Raw genomic sequence first — 11,737 nt, 5'->3', positions numbered from 1 at the left:
TCCATGAGCGGTACCTTGATCTGTCTGACTGTCCATGTTCTCTACCTGCAGCCATTTGTATGTGTACAACCTACTGTTTGTCTCCCATTTCTAAGCTGTTAAACTTGTGTTTTTTTTTTTAATATTTATTTGAAAGTTACACAGAGGAGAGGCAGAGAGAGAGAGAGAGAAGTCTTCCATCTGCTGGTTCACTCCCCAATTGGCTGCAATGGCTGGAGCTGTGCCAATCTGAAGCCAGGAGCCAGGAGCTTCTTCCAGGTCTCCCACGTGGGTGCAGGGGCCCAAGGACTTGGGCCATCTTCTACTGCTTGCCCAGGCCATAGCAGAGAGCTGGATCAAAAGTGGAGCAGCCAGGACTCAAACTGGTGTCCATATAGGAGGCCGGCACTGCAAGCAGCGGCTTTACTTGCTACACCACAGCGCCAGCCCCCAAGTTGTGTTTCTTAACCTCCTCTTCTGCTTTGTTCTGGGGAAGTGGTTATTTATCACTTGCAATCACCTTTCCCCCTCCCATATGCTTTCCTTCGTTTGAGATATTTTGACCTTCAGTTTTGTTTGGGGATGTGGAAGGATGATAATTCTAAATTTTTGGTTTCCCTGATTTTTTTTTTGTTTGTTTGTTTTTCTGTACTCTTCTCTGTTGGTTCCCTTATCCCATTGTCTTATCCGTTCTGCCTCTGTGTGGGCCTGGGCTATGCAGCAGGTTAGATATCCCTTCAGAGCTCCAACATGCCCGCAGAGTCTGCATAGAGATTCAGACCCAGAAACACATCCTGACCTCAGCAGCCGCTATCTTCTTAGTGGGAGCTACAACACTCTTCTTTGCTTGTACGTGTCCAGAACTAAGCCTGAATATGTCACCTGCAGTGCCCATCTACAATGCATTTATGTTTCTCTTTGTTCTGGCCAATTTCAGTAGGGCCACCTTCATGGACCCAGGCATTTTCCCTCGAGCTGAGGAAGATGGGGACAAGGAAGATTTTCAATCTCCCTTGACAAAACAGTGGAGATCAATGGCAGGTGTGCATGAAAGGATGTGCCAGCTGCCGCTGCTACTGTCCTCCTCGGCGTTCCCACACAGTATCTGTGATAATTGTGTGGAGGAATTTGATCATCCCTGCCCCTGGGTGAACAACTGTATTGGCCGCCAGAACGAGCATTGTTTCTTCCTCTTCCTCCTTTCCTTGACAGCCCACTCTATGGGTATATTTGGCTTTGGCCTCCTTTATGTCCTCTGCCACATAGAGGAGCTCTCAGGGGTCTGCACACTGTCACAATGACAGTGATGTGTGTTGCTGGCTTATTCTTCATCCCTGTAGCTGGCCTCACAGGGTTTCATGTGGTGCTGGTGGCCTGGGGATGCACAGCCAATGAACAGGTTATGGGTAAATTCTGGGGAGGCATGAGCCCCTTCACCAATGGCTGCTGTAACAATGCACTTTACAATTCCCCAGCACCCAGATATTTGGGAAGACCAAAGAAAGAGAAGACAATTGTAATCAGACCTCCCTTCCTTCAGCCAGAAGTGTCAGATTACTGTGAAGATCATGGATAATGGCATCCAGGGAGAGCTTAGGGGAACTAAGTCTAAGGGAAGCTTGGAAACAACAGAGAGCCAGTCCGCAAATGCCAAACCCCGGCCTCCTCCTATGCCAGACCTGAGCAGTTGCATGGGACTGCGAACACACCTTTGCCTGGCTACTAATGGAGATAGCAGCTTTTGGGGCAAGGACAGTCCCCCACACCAACCATGTACAAGTGTCGGCCAGGTTTTAGTAGCAGCCGTACATCAGCTGCCCTACCTCATTCCTCCAGCACCAAGTTAGTCATGGGGACAGTTTGAGGAAGCCAACCTCAACTGCAGAGAGCAGCCGTCATCTCAGTTACCACTCAGAGCCCAGCTTGGAACCCGAGAGCTTCTGTTCTCCCACCTTTTGCAAAAGCTTTCACTTCGATCCACTTTCCAGTGGCTCTCATTCCTCCAGCCTCAAGTCGGCACAGAGAACAGGTTTTGTACTGGACGAGTTGAAGTCCATGCGTTCAGAAGGCACCACTTCCACCTCCTGTAAGAGCCTGGCCAATCAGACATGCAACGGAAGCCTGAGCCAGACCCAACTTTCAGCTACACCTCTCCCTTCCTGTCAGTATTCCTGGCCCAGCAACAGGAAACCGAGAGGCATCCACATTTGGTGCCAACAGGTCCAACACGAGAGCCCTCACCAGTCCGTTATGACAATCTGTGGCCTCCCTCCAGGGATGAGAGAAGCTGCTGCACCAGTCACCCAGCTCCCAGTCCATGAGGAAGAGCCAGGCTTGGGAGACTCAGGCATTCAGTCAACACCTGGCTCAGGCATGCCCTCATAGGGCTTCCTCCTTAGCTGATCCGAAGAGATCACCACCAAGCAAGACTCCACTTGGACGCCCTGCTGTCCCCCATTTGGGGAAGGTAGAAAGGCTAAGGGGCCAGGGACTAGGGTCCCCTGAACCAGGTCCAACCACTCCATATCTGGGCCGTTAAACGTCTTACAGCAGCCAAAAATCCCCCCCTGGTGTCCTTGAGATAGAGGAAGTGGCCTTGCAGCCACTGCTGATGCCTGAAGATGAAGTACAGCTCAATACTGCCCACAGCAAATCCAACAGCAACCCAAGAGCATCAGCTCAGCCTCCCCTGGCCCCACAAGGGGAGGAGTCAAGAAACTGTCATGAGTGGGTGGTACCACCTGAGATATGGTGTGAGCTGTCAGTGCCTCCCCTTCCCCACACCACTGTGTCTACACCAAAGGGCCCTGGCCACCTTCCTTCCCTCAAGGGGCTCCCTTCCCCTGCATGGACATTTTTCAAAACCCCAATTCCCAGAGGATGAGTGTTTTATAAAATGCAACCGATTTGCGGAGTTGGAGAGTTGGGGCCCTGAGGCTGGGGTAGTAGCTCCCCCCTTTTACCTTTTAAGACCTTCCTTCCCTAATCCCTGGACCAGACTCAGTGGACATTTGTGCAATTGCTTGCCCTGGAGGGAACCAGATCATTTTTAAACCAGAAATAATTTTTTTATTATTGTTACAGATCCTATTTTTTAATCTTCTGTGTTACCAGGTATGTGTATAAATATCAAAGAAATTATATATCTATCTTGGGATGGGAAAATGAGGGAGGGATATGTAAAAGAAGGAGGGTCTTACTTTTCCTGGTCCTCAGACCAGCAGGAAAAGAGGGGAGACACCAGAGTCTTCCTTTCCCCCCATGGTCCCTCTCTTGTCTGTTACCAACTAAGGAAGTGGTAGAACCCCCTGTTGCTGCTAAGTGATCAGGAAAGAAACCTGGGGAGAGAGGAGTCTGAGCTCTTGGTTAGAAGAGGAAAGGACTTGTGGAAAGTTAGTTTTCTAGGCTTATTGGCATTTAGCTTCCCAGGAAAGGGGTCAGAGCCCCATGACATTGGTGGTGGTGGTAGGAGGGGGATCAGGAAAAGCATCTGGCCTAATTCAAAACACTATTAGAAAATCTCCCCTTTCTTGGGAGAGGGGTTGGGTGGCTTTCTTAAGTGAGCCCCTCAGAGCTTCCCCTAGGCTACAGTTAAGGTGATTTTAAAGTGCAAGGACAGAAGAGAAAAATCCAAAATGCAATATTTTTCATCACATGCCAAAAACAGGACAGAGGAAAGGAGTGGCAGGCCTAGGCCCCTCCAGATGTCCCCTGGGGGTTACCCCTCAGCCCACCTTAGAATGGTGCTGGGTAGAGGAGATACCTGGGTTCTAATCTCTAAATAGGGGAGACTCCAGCCTCTTCACAGAGTCCCTTTCATTTTTTATTCTGATTAGCCATTTTCAACTGACAAATGAGAGAAATCCTGATCTATCAGCAAACAAAAAAAGAGTACTTAAGTTTATATTTAGAAACATTTATGTCATTTGCTTTACCCAGTTTATACTTAACAGCAATACCTAGATGTCTTAAGAAACTGAGATAGTATATAACAATACCTAGATGTCTTAAGAAACTGAGATAGTATATAACTAAAGTTATAATTTCTTTTCACTACCCCAGAGCCAGTGAATGACTTGCTATGTCTCAGGCAAATGAACCCATTTGAAGTTGCTGTAGCAATTCCTCCTGGCAGTTTTGGGAGTGTTCAGCAGCAACATTTTTTTTAAAGATTTATTTATTTTTTTTGAAAGGAAGAGTTATAAAGAGGCAGAGGCAAAGAGAGAGAGAGAGTTTTTCAATTGGCTGGTTCACCTCCCCGAAATGGTCGCAACTGCTGGAACAGGGCCAATCCAAAGCCAGGAGACAGGAGCTTCTTCAGGGTCTCCTCATGGGTGCAGGGTCCCAAGGACTTGGGCCCCCTTCTACTGACTTCCCAGGCCACAGCAGCGAGCTGGGTTAGAAGTGGAGCAGTCGAGACTCAAACCAGTGCCCATATGAGATAATGGCACACCAGGCAGTGGTTTTACCAGCTATGACTCAGTGCCAGCTCCTTAAAGCTACGATTTTGAAAATTTTTCCTATGAAAGAAAACTCAAAAGGCTGATTCTGATTCATTGTACTTAATACACAGAACATAATTTTAACCTTAGTTAAAATTTTCATATTTTGGCTGACACTCACTGGCTGCTGGTATTTTGAATGACCTATGAATAATGGTGTTTGCATGGGAGTTTCAGGAGCCCACTGAAAGGAAATGACAGAAGGCAGACCTCACTGACAGCTCATGAGAAAACATGTAGCCATCGACTGTGAACAACTGAATTCTATTTCCAAGAAGCCTCCTCCCAGACCATCTGTAGAGTTATAGAGGAAACGAGAGACAGAGAGAAAGGTCTTCCATCTGGTTCACTCCTCAAATGGCCACAATGGCCATTGCTGGGCCAATCCTAATCAGGAACAAGAGTTCCTTCTGGGTATCCCACATGGGTGCAGAGGCCCAAGCACTTGGCAAATCTCTACTGCTTTTCCAGGTTGCAGCATAGAGCTGGATGAGAAGAGGAGCAGCCAGGACTAGAAATCATGCCCAGATGGGATGCAGGCACCTGCGGTGGTAGCTTAGCCCACTACATCACAGCCCCAGCCCCATTCAGAGATCTTTTAAGTGGCCATTTCTTATTCAGTCTTAAGGAGGTCAAGCAGCATTATAGTAAAACAGCTTTTTCTTTTGTAGTTTCCAAATACAATTTATTTATTTTAGAAAATAAGTGCTAAGGGGCAATAAGAATAGAGCTCTGATCACAATTGCTGTTTAGTCCAGACCTGTAAAAGAACCAAGTTAGAAAACAATTTCTTGGGCTGGCACTGTGGCGCAGTGGGTTAACACCCTCTCTTGAAGTGCTGGCATCCCATATGGGTGCTAGTTCTAGTCCTGGCTGCTCCTCTTCCAATCCAGCTCTCTGCTATGGCCTGGGATAACAATAGAAAATTGCCCAAGTCCACGGGCCCCTGAACCCATGTGGGAGAACCAGAAGAATCTTGTGGCTCCTGACTTTGGATTGGAGCAGCTCTGGTTGTTGCAGCCATCTGGAGAGTGAACCAGCAGATGGAAGACTTCTCTCTCTGTCTCTGGCTCTCTATGTAACTCTATCTTTCAAATAAATAAAATAAATCTTTAAAAAAATAAGAAAGCAATTTCTCAGGGAAGAGATATCTGACTACAAAAGGGAGAGCTCTCTTTCTATTTTATTTAATTTTTTGCAAATCAGAGTTACACACAGAGAGAAGGAGAGGCAGAGGGAGAGAGATAGGTCTTCCATCCACTGGTGCACTCCCCAATTGGCCATAACAGCCAGAGCTGTGGTGATCTGAAGCCAGGATCCAGGAGCTTCTTCCAGGTCTTCCACACAGGTGCAGGGGCCCAAGGACTTGGCTGATCTTCTACTGGCTTTCCCAGGCCAGAGCAGAGACATGGATTGGAAGTGGAGCAGCCAGGACTCAAACTGGCACCACACCACAGCACTGGTCCCAGGGAGAGCTCTCTTAAATGCAATGTTCAGGGGTCAGCATTGTAGCATAATGGGTAAAGTCACCTCCTATGTTGTCAGCTACTCCACTTCCAATCCAGCTCCATGCTATTGTGCTTGGGAAAGCAGCAGAAAATGATCCAGGAATTTGGGCCCCTGAACTCATGTGGGAGACTTAGTAAAAGGAGAAAGATTTATACGATCTGAAGAGAAACCAGAGTATTCATGTGGGAGACTTGGAAAAAGAAGCTCCTGATACCTGGTTTTGGACCAACCCAATCCTGGTCATTATGGCCAATTGGGGAGTGACCCATGGATGGAAATTCTTTCTCTGTCTCCCTCTCTCTCTGTACCTCTGTCATTCAAATCAATTAAATCTTTTGAAAACAAAACAAAAAACCAATGTCCACTAACAGCTGAACAAAAGAGATATTACCTGGTAGCACCATGTACAAGTTTGATACTTACCAAATACATTTCCCTAGATTTCAGTTGGAATTTTAATCTGGTTTCTGCAAGTCTGAAACTCCTTAGGCCAATGACACCAGGTCAACAACTAGTTGCTCAGGTTATTTCTGATTCAAAGAAATATTCAGGAAGCAGCAAGACAGCTCACAGGGGTGATTTGTACCAGGGGCTGCTTTGCCTACTCTGGACTGTGCTCCCTTCATGATTGCTGTATCTGTCTTTCAAAATGAAATAAAATAAAATAAATCTTTAAGATAAATTGAAAAAGCCAGAATCATGGAGCAAATGAACCTTAAGCACCAGAACAGTGGTGCTTCTAATACAAAAGTATTAGAGGTTAAAGCATGAAATATGGATATGCCATGTAAGGTAATTATAAAAGAGATGTATATACTTGCTGACCATTCCAATAAGAGAAGAAACTCTAAAATAAAGGTACTACAGATAAATGACATTTTAGAGTAATAAAAGGGTCAATCAACCTGGATAAGATTAATTCTAGATATGCATGTATCTAACAAATAAGCCCAACATTAAATGAAAGAAAATGACAAAAATCATAGAGAAAAGACTGGTCAAGACTAGTATTAGGAAGGGGCACTGTGGCATAGGGAGTAAAGCCACCAATTGTGGCACTCGTTCTAGTTCTGGCAGTTCTAGTGATCCAGCTCCTGGCTAGCTCACCTTTTCAAAAGATTTATTTATGTGAAAGAGTTACAGAGAGTCAAACAGAGAGAGAGAGGTCATCCATCCACTGGTTCACTCCCCAGATTGCCAAAATGGCTGGAGTTGGGTGCAGGGGCCCAAGGACTTGGGCCATCTTCCACTGTTTTCCCAAGCCATAGCAGAGAGCTGGATCAGAATTGAAACAGCCAGGACTCAAACAAAGACCCATATGGGATGCTGGCACTGCAGGCAGTGGTTTTGCCTACTGCGCCACAACACTGGCCAGCTTTGTAGCAATTTTGAAAGAAAATCAGCAGAGGAATGCCTCTCTCTCTCTCTCTAGTCCAGCATTAGATATAATAATTCTTAAAAAATTAATATTAGGAGACAGAAATATGTCACTTAATAATGGACAGAACAGGTTTGCAATATATTGGAAATGATAAAGCAACTTGACCATGTACTTGAACAAAAAAATACACATTCTGTTCAAGTACTCACAGAACATGGCCTGCAGAAGACCTTTTGCTAGATCACAAAAGAACCTCAACAAAATTAAAAGAATAAAAATAAAAAAGGACATCCTATGACCACAATAGATTCACCTGGAATATCAGTAACAGAAGAACATTTGAGAAGTGCACAATATGTGGAAAATAAGAACACACTCCTAGGAGCTACAGAAACAAATCACAAAGGACAATAGCAAACATTGTGAAATGGTTGGAAATGAAATGCATATAAAAAAAGGTAATGGGATCTCAGTTGAAGCTGAGATTAGAGGAGGCTCAGTCTCCATTCCTATAGCTTTATAAAATGGGAAGTTGTGACCACTTTAACTTTGCTATTCATCATTATGTAGGGTCTTGAAAGTTTGTCAACAATTTGTCAGTATCTGCCAAACACTTTATTAGTTCCACCAGAGGGCTAGCAGGGGGCAGCAAACCACCGCTAAACAGTAAGCTTTGCACCAAAACTCACCCTGGAGGAGTCAAGCACAGGCTTGCTACTACCAGTGATGTACGCACAGCACCTACAGGAAAACAAGAGCATTTTTCCTTCAAGACTGAGCTAAGATATGATTGCAGCTTCTGGAAGACTTGGGCAGTTTCCACATGTAGGTAAAGATGCTGAACATGACCCTGATGGCTTAAGAAAAAATATTTTTCTTGTCCACGATGTTTCTCATTTTTAGAAAACATTTCCTGGGGCAACACTGTGGCATAGTGTTACCGGTAAAGCCACCACTTGCAGTGCCGGCATCCAGTATAGGCATCGGTTTGTGTTCTGGCTGCTCAAGTTTTGATTCAGCTTTCTGCTATGGCCTGGGAAGGCAGTAGAACATGGTCCCAGTCCTTAGGTCCCTGCGACCATGTGGGAGACCTGGAATAGGTTCTGGCTTCTGGCTTCAGATTGGTGTGGCTCCAGCTGTTGCAGTCATCTGGGAAGTGAACCAGTGGATGGAAGACCTCTCTCTCAAACTCTCTCTGCCTCCTCTCTGTAACTCTCCCTTTCAAATAAACAAATCTTTAAAAAAAATTTCATTTGAAAATAGAGACACTGATTAAGAGACAGAGGGACACACACACTCACAGAGAGAGAGAGAGACAGAGACAGAGACAGAGGGAGAGAGATTGTCTTTGCACCTGCTGGGACTGGCCAGGGCAGTCAGAAGCCAGAATCTTATTCTGAATCCACCATGCTGGCAACAGAGAGATAACTATTGAGCTTGCTGCTCACCTCCTTGTGTATGAACAGGAAGCTGGATCAGAATCAGTACTGGGACTTGAACCCAGGTACCATAACATGGAATGTGGGTCTTTTCACCACCATGCCAAATGCTTTTTCCCTGAATGTTTATCTCATTTTCTGAAATGCTTCCAGGTGAGTTATTCTGTGTTTCTTCATATAAAGCTCAAGGAAGAGTCATGTATCCATTATTGAGTGTTTTAATGGGATGGAGCTATATCATGCTGTGATATTTCTACAGATTCAAGAAGGCTTGGGGAAAAAATCCCAACATAGATTCAGAGAGTGTCAGACAAAAACAGTGTGAAAATATACATAGTGTATCCGAACATTGCAATACGGACTTGGTGGTCCTGCATTGAAGCCTGAGGGGAAAAGAAGAATCTGACCTCCTGCATTCATGCTTTCATTAATTCTATATCATTCTCTTCTACACAACTTCAATGTAGTTGTAAATGTCTTCTAAAGCAGAGGTGTTAAAACTCATGTTATGTTCGGTTTAGATATATTATTTGTACCCAAACCACAATCTATTATTTTCTAACTTTCCTGAATTTATTAAAAGCAAACTTTCAAATAATATATTTAAAATAATACTGAGTGTATCTCATTTATGTTTGTGAGAATCTCCCTGTTTAATTGACAATTTTTTCAAAGAAAAATCAGTTTTCCCTCTTCTAAGTAGAGAAAGAGACTTGTGAGGGAAAATATCTCAACAAAGTTAGCTGGGCTGGAATTTGGCACAACAATTAAGCTGTCACTTGGGACACCCACATTTAGCTACGAGAATGCCTAGGACAGAGTCCTGGCTCTTCTAATCCCATCATCTTGCTAATGGGCACCCTTGGAGGCTAAGCCACTCAGATCCATGCCATCCATGAGGGAGACCTGGAATGAGTTCTTGGATCCTGGCTTTGGCCTCACTCAGCCCCAGCCATTCTGGGCATTTGGGGAGTGAGCCATCAGATGGATCATCTCTGCTGTTTTCTCAGTCTCTCTGGCATTCAAGTAGAAAGTTAATTTAACAAACTAAGGGAATGGGATTTAGCATAGTGATTGGAGCACTGCTTGAGATGCCTACATTCTATGTCAGCATGCCTGGGTTTCAAGTACCATCTCTGCTCCTATGCAGAATAATCCCCCCAAACTCATTGGCAATGTTGTTATAGAACCCCCTAACCAGGACCTGCCCATGGGATAGCGGATAAAAATCACTGCCTGCAGTGCTGGCATACTATATGGGCACCACTTTGAGTCCCAGCTGCTCCACTTCTGATCCAGCTCTCTGCTTTGGCCTGGGAAAGCAGTGGAAAATGCCCTAGGTCTTTGGGCCCCTGCACCCACATGGGAGACCCAGAAGAAGCTCCTGGTTTCAGATCAGTGCAGCTTCAGCCATTGCAGCCAATTAGAGAGTGAACCAGCAGATGGAAGACCTCTCTCTCTCTTACTCTCTCCCTCTCCCTCTCTGCCTCTCCTTCTCTCTCTGTGTAATTCTGAGTCTCAAAGAAATAAATAAATCTTTAAAACAGAAACAAAAAATAAAACAAAAAGAACTCCCTAACCTATATGTGCTTGCACAACACACAGTAAGCCAATCACTGACACTGAGTGATGGTAGCTTGAGGTGTTTATGGCAAAGTCCAAAGTAAGGAGATGAGAACTTTTTGCTTAATTTCAGGGCTCCCCAAGAAGTTAGAGGTAAATGTTTTCATAGATTAAAATTGGGGCTGACAGGTGCATGTTGAGCTTTGTCCAAGTTCCCGATTGTTCAGTGGTGCTTGTGATCTTCCTTTTATTGGTGGCGATGACATGTTCTTTAGTGAATTTTTATGATGTACAGGTGAGCTTAATTTGTCTGGGGTTTATGTGTAAATGGTAGTTATTTACTTCCCAGACTTGGATTTTTCTTACCTGATCTGAAACTCCCCTAAATAAACCTTTCCAGACAATTTTGGCTAACAGGGTTTTAGCTATTGCAGAAACAAATGACTTCTTTTGTCAAGTGATTACTAGCTTGTCAGGCCAGCTGTATCATTCCCTTTTTTAAAAAAAAAGATTTATTTATTTAATTACTTCAGAGGCAGAGTTTACAGACAGGGAGGGAGAGAGATAGAGATAGAGAAAAAGAGAGAGAGAGAGAGTCTTCCACCAGTTGATTCACTCCCCAAATGGCCACAATGGACAGAGCTGAGCTGATCTGAAGCCAGGTGCCAGGAAATTCTTTCCACATGGATGTAGAGGCCTAAAGACATGGGCCATCTTCTGCTGCTTTCCAAAGCCATTAGCAGGGAGCTGGATCAAAAGTGGAGCAGCTGGGGCTAGAACCATCCATATGTGATGCTGGCACTGCAGGTAGAGGCTTAGCCTACCATGCCACAGCATTGGTCCCAAATTTTTTCGATACCATACAGGCAAGAAAGCTTTGGGCTAAGAGACACAGACAAGAGGCTGAGCCCTGATTTTGTATTATGGAAGTTTTGGTTTAATTGCCCCTATTTCTTGTTATTCCTCAAACCTCAGGGAAAAGGAACAATGGCTGTCTGACTGGGGTATTGTAAGAATGAAAGGAGACAAAGTTTTAGGTATTTCTTTTATTAGTTATTTATTTACATAATAGTGAAGTTAACAGAGAAAGAAAGAGACAGAGTTTTTTCATTGCTGGTTCACTTCTCAGATGGTTGCATAATCCAGGGATTGATCATGATGAAGCTAGGAGCTTCTTCAGGGTGTTCCACATGAGTGGTAGGGGAACAAGTACTTGAGTCACCTTCTGCTGATTTTGCAAGGCCATTAGCAGGGAGCTGGATCAGAAGTGGAGCAGCTGTGACTCTAACCAGCATCCATATGGGATACTGAGTAGAAGTTGGCAGTTTTACCTGATACACTACAACGCCAGCCCCTGTAGGTAT

General features: G+C 44.7%; 1 pseudogene; it reads left to right on the top strand.

The window, feature by feature from the left end:
- The first annotated feature begins 729 nt into the window (after positions 1-729).
- On the top strand, positions 730-2,736 carry LOC127485618 (palmitoyltransferase ZDHHC5 pseudogene; annotated as a pseudogene).
- Positions 2,737-11,737: the final 9,001 nt, after the last annotated feature.

This window comes from Oryctolagus cuniculus, unplaced genomic scaffold (genome assembly GCF_964237555.1).
Source record: "Oryctolagus cuniculus unplaced genomic scaffold, mOryCun1.1 SCAFFOLD_68, whole genome shotgun sequence".
Taxonomy (NCBI): Eukaryota; Metazoa; Chordata; class Mammalia; order Lagomorpha; family Leporidae; genus Oryctolagus; species Oryctolagus cuniculus.
The sequence above is the reverse complement of the archived record's forward strand: the minus strand, read 5'-3'. Positions and strand labels throughout refer to the sequence as shown.